General features: G+C 42.4%; 1 pseudogene; it reads right to left on the reverse strand.

Annotated features, from left to right (window-relative positions):
* Nucleotides 1-4,519: 4,519 nt before the first annotated feature.
* Nucleotides 4,520-5,416, reverse strand: LOC128592274 (serine/threonine-protein phosphatase 6 catalytic subunit-like; annotated as a pseudogene).
* Between the last annotated feature and the right edge of the window lie 260 nt (nt 5,417-5,676).

Below are 5,676 nucleotides of genomic sequence, written 5' to 3' on the forward strand. Positions count from 1 at the left end.
TTTATACAACTCCCCCCCACAATACTGAATTTTCCATATTAATGTGCTTCCATTGTTCTCAGTGGGGCCTGCAGTAACTTTAGTCCTTTTCCAGATGTTTCCTGACATCAGCATCCAAGATGTGCTGGCCAGCTGTCTTTAAAATTGTAGGAACTGTATGCTGTGTGCATTAGTTATGCAAATGGAAAGCAAGGACAAGAAGCCAATGTAGAGGATAAAAAAGAACTAGGGGAGGGACTGGCCGGGCTTTCCTGGCACATGCAGTGTAGGTAGAAAGCCAAGACAGCAAGCTGTCTTTGATCAAACCCCCCAGCAGCCTTCACTGCCACTCCCCACACAGAGGGGTTAGTGTCCTCAGTTCCCAGGTCAGGCCTGAGTTTCTGGAAACTTTCTCAGTCTGTTTTGGTGACTTAATAGGGATACATTGGCTATCCACAGACCTATCAACCAGCTAACCAGTTTCTCCTTTGTTCTACTTTGTCAATAAAGCAATAAATATCTGCATAGACCGGAGAACAATTCCCCAAAGTACAGCCCTTATAAAATTAATAAATATTTCATGAAACAGAGAGTAGGATAGCCAAATGAGGTTAGGAAAATCTAAACAAAATTAAGCAATTTCCTTTCCCAAAGCACTTGTGGGGCCTCTGATATGCTCATGTCCACTGTGAGCACAGTGGCAATCACTTCCCAGAGACTCAGAGTCTACGGGAGAAAATGCTGGACTAGGGGCAAGGTAGGTTCTTAGCTCCAATTGCCCTTTCAGGCGCCAAATCAACTGCCAGCTGAACACCTTTGTATATCCCCAAACTGAACCAGTCTATTTCTGAACTCACAATTGTCTTTACCACCTGCTCAGGCTCTAGCTTCCCCTTCCTGGGTTATTGCAGTACCACTATCACTCTCCTAAACTAGAAGTATGGTAACTGTCCTCCATGTTTCCTTTGTCCTAACCAACACCCTCTCCCACTAATCAGCGCTGCAGTAATAGGATGCTGCTTTATCTTCCCAGCACTCTCATGGGCGTCGATCATCAACCTCAGACCCAGGTGATGAACAGATGTTGGGGATATTGGTATTCGATGCACCTAGAAACACCATACCTGGATATGCCAGTGACTGAATTCCTGTTTTCCTCACCTAATAGGCATCCTTTTTCTAACTCTTTTACTCTCAATTATATACAATCCTTATATTCTCAGAAAGGATGACTTGTTTCCCCCGTTTTTCATTTGTTTTGTTAGTTCATTGGATTTCTTTGCTTATTAGATTTTAATTGTAGCAAAACATACATAGCATAAAATTTGCCATCTTAATCATTTTATTTTTCTTTATTTTTGCAGTTTTTGGCGAGGGCTGGGTTTGAACCCGCCACCTCTGGTATATGGGGCCAGCGCCCTACTCCTTTGAGCCACAGGCACCACCCAATCATTTTTTTTTTTTTTGAGACAGTTTCATTATGTCACCCTTTGGTGGAGTGCTATGGTGTCACAGCTCACAGCAACCTCCAACTCTTGGGCTTAAGCGATTCTCTTGCCTCAGTCTCCCAAGTAGCTGGGACTACAGGTGCCCACCACAGCATCTGGCTATTTATTTTTGTTGTTGTTATTTAGCAAGCCCAGGCTGGGTTCAAACCCGCCAGCCCCAGTGCATGTGGCTGACACCCTAACCAGTGAGCTACAGAAACCAAGCCCATCTTAATCATCTTTTATGCTTTAAAATTTGATACAGAATATTTGTACATATTTATGGGGTACATGTGATATTTTGATACATACATGGAATGTGTAATAATCACGTCAAGAGTATTTAGGGTATCCCTCAACTCAGGTATTTATCATTTCTATGTGTTGGGAATATTTTAAGTCCTCTCTTTTAGCTATTTTGAAATATACAATACATTGTTGTTAACAATAGTCATCCTACTCTGCTTTCGAACATTGGAACTTCTTTCTTCCTCTCTCTCTCTTTTTTTTTAAGAGACAGAGTCTTGCTTTGTCATTTAAGCTGCAATGCAGTGGTAACATAACTGCTTCCTCCAACTCTTGGGCTCAAATGATCCTCCTGCCTCAGCCTTGCAAGTGGCTGGGACTATAGGCATGTGTGTGCCCTGACACTTGGATTTTTTTTCTCTTTTTCTTTTATGAAGAAATGGAGTCTTGCTTTGTTGCCCAGGTTGGTCTTAAACTCCTCCTGGCCTTAAGCAACCCATTTGCCTCAGCCTCACAAAGTGTTGGGATTATAGGCATGAGCCAAAGTGCCTAGACAGTACCAATTTCTTCTATCCAACTGTACATTTGTATCCATTAACTGACCTCTTTTTATCCTACCCCCTGCCCCACGCACACACCTTTCTCGGCTTCTGGTAGCTATCATTCCATGCCATACCTCCGTAAGATCAACTTTTTTTTACATCCATTTATGAGTGAGAACATGCAATATTTGTTTGGGGGGCTTAATTTATTTCACTTAAAATAATGACTTCCAGTTTTATTTATGTTGCTGCAAGTGACATTCCTTTTTAAGGACCAAATAGTATTCCACTGTATCCATTTGTCTGTTGATAGACACTTTCATTAATTTTATGTCTTTGCCATTGTGAATCCATCTTTTTTTAAAATTCAGATTAATTAGATTACATGGTTTGTGTTTCTAAGCTAAAGTTCAAGTTGTAGTTGTGACTTCCATCCAGCAGGTGTGCTGTCCACCCTCACAATGTGCCCATTGGGTAAGAGCTTATCAATCCCCCTTCCCTCTTTCCTTCTTCCTCCCTCCCTTGTGAATCCATTTTAATCATTTTTCTTTTCTTTTTTTTTCCATCTTAATCATTTTTAAGTGTACAGTTCAGTAGCAAGTATATTCACATTGTTGTGCAACCGATCTCCAGAACTCTTTTCATCTTGCAGAACTGCTTTGTATGCCTATTAAATAATAATTCCTCTCACTCCTGCTCCTGGCAGCCACCATTCTTTCTCTTCTTATGAATTTGACTACTCTAGGTACCTCATAATAGCATTCGTCTTTTTGTGCCTGGCTCATTTCACTTAACATGTCCTCAAAGTTCATCAATGTTGCAGCACGCATCACAACTTTCCTTTTTAAGACTGAATAGTAATTCCTCTGCTGGTATATGCCACATTTTGTTTATCCATTCATTTGTTGATGGGCATATAAGCTGATTCTATATTCTGGCTATTGTGACGAATGCTGCAATGAATGTGGGACTGCATATTCCTCTTTAAGATCCTGATTTCAATTCTTTTGATATATACCCAGAAGTGGGACTGCTGGGTCGTACTAGTTCTATTTTTAGTTTATTGAGGAATCTCCATACTATTTATTATAGCTGGTGCACCATTTTACAATCTCACCAATAGTGTACAAAGATTCTCATTTCTTCACAACCTCATCAATACTTATCGTTTTTTTTTTCCCCTTTAGACCAATTTATTTTATATCCATTTAAAATATCATCCAACAAAGGACAATAAAGTTTACATCTGGGACAGGTATACATAACTCAAGGCATTTGTAGTCCATCGTGCCCACTGAATAACAACTTTGCTGCTGAAATTTCTTTCTTTCTTTTTTTTTTGGAGACAGAGTCTCACTTTGTCACCCTCAGTAGAGTGCTGTGGGTGACAGCTCACAGCAACCTCCAGCTCTAGGGCTTAGGTGAGTCTCTTGCCTTAGCCTCCCAAGTAGCTAGGACTACAGGTGCCTGCCACAACGCCCGGCTATTTTTTGTTGCAGTTTGGCGGGGCCGGGTTTGAACCCGCCACCCTCAGTATATGGGGCTGGCGCCCTACCTGCTGAGCCACAGGCGCCGCCCACTGCTGAAATTTCTTAAAACTTACCAAACTAAAACAAAAGCCTGAATGATACAAAAGGAGAAGTATTTCCGTGTAATCTGTCAATTGCCTTTTTTAAAAAAGGAAACACATTCTGTTTCCTCAGACCAGTAAATAAGCAAGAGCTACATGCAGCAGTGTATTAAGCTATTTCTCAAGTCTTCTCAAACGAGTCCAAGGTGGGGATGGGATGGGGGAGAAAACTGATAGAAAAACATTGCTATAGAATATAGCAAACAATAGGGGCGGCACCTGTGGCTCAGTGAGTAGGGTGCCGGCCCCATATGCCGAGGGTGGCGGGTTCAAACCCAGCCCCGGCCAAACTGCAACAAAAAAATAGCCGGGCGTTGTGGCGGGCGCCTGTAGTCCTAGCTACTCGGGAGGCTGAGGCAAGAGAATCGTGTAAGCCCAAGAGTTAGAGGTTGCTGTGAGCCATGTAACACCACGGCACTCTACCGAGGGCGGTACAGTGAGACTCTGTCTCTACAAAAAAAAAAAAAAAAAAAGAATATAGCAAACAATAAATTTAGATAATTTAAAATTAAAAAAGGCAAGAGGCAGCATTTCAGCAGCAAAGTGCTCAATAAAAAGTATATTGTAGAGGGTCATATAAGAAAGTTGGGGTAATAGGAGGGCAGAAAAATGGGTCAGCAGGATGGGCGAAGGCCTCAAAGGAGATAAGGCGTTGTTGTTCTGGGAGGAATAACATGTTCTGAATCTGGAACTGCCGGAATAACTTTGGTTCTCTTGTATTTACATCTTTGAAGACCATGATCGAAGCAATATTTCCACAACGATAGCAGTAATTAGGAGCAGATCATACTGTCCCCAGCTTCTCATCAAACATAAATTTATAGCCTTCGTCCACTAGTTGATGTGCTCTGCTGATGAGTTTTAAGTTGTTGATATGAACAAACTCATTTGTGACTTTTGCTCCAAAAAGCCAACCTACTCCTCGGGGATTGATGGCCCAAGTATCCACATCCTCAGGATCTGACCAAACGAGGTCACAAAATGCCCCTCTGTGAGGAATTTCCTGATTCCGTTTAATGGTCCGAATTTGACCCAGTGTTTTGATATCAGGAGATAAACCACCATGAACACATAAAATCTGCTCATCTATTAAAGCTGCTACAGTGAGCATGTTGAAAACTTTGGTACAGTATCTCCAAGTATTAGCTTTTCTGTATTTGGTTTGGCGCTCATCATAAAATCCATACACCTGTGTTATCTGTCTACTCTCATGATTTCCTTGTAAAAGTGTAATACCATCAAGCCATTTAGCATTTAATGCAAGAAGGTAAGTGAAGATCTCCAAACTATAGTAACCTCTGTCTACAAAATAAATATGGCTGTGTGTCAGGAACCTGACCTCCGGTTCTGAATAGTTCACAAAGGTCATAAAACTGTCCATGTATGTCTCCACACACGGTTACTGGTTGAACATTTGATTCTTCCAAGAGGAGGTCACAAACGTAGTCACAGAGCCACTGAAGGTCGTTCTCTGGCAGGTACTTGCACAGTCGCACCATCCCCACGGACTTGTCCAGGTCTAGCAGCACCATCTTAAGAATAACGAGCCGCGGCCCTGGCCACTTACCGTTTTTTTTTTTTGAGACAGAGCCTCAAGCTGTTGCCCTGGGTAGAGTGCCGTGGCATCACAGCTCACATCAACCTCCAACTCCTGGGCTCAAGCGATTCTCCTGCCTCAGCCTCCCAAATAGCTGGGACTACAGGCACCCACCACAACGCCCGGCTATTTTTTGGTTGCAGCTCTCGTGGTTGTTTGGAGGCCTGGGCTGGATTCGAACCTGCCAGCTCAGGT

This window comes from Nycticebus coucang, chromosome 8, assembly GCF_027406575.1.
Source record: "Nycticebus coucang isolate mNycCou1 chromosome 8, mNycCou1.pri, whole genome shotgun sequence".
Taxonomy (NCBI): domain Eukaryota; kingdom Metazoa; phylum Chordata; class Mammalia; order Primates; family Lorisidae; genus Nycticebus; species Nycticebus coucang.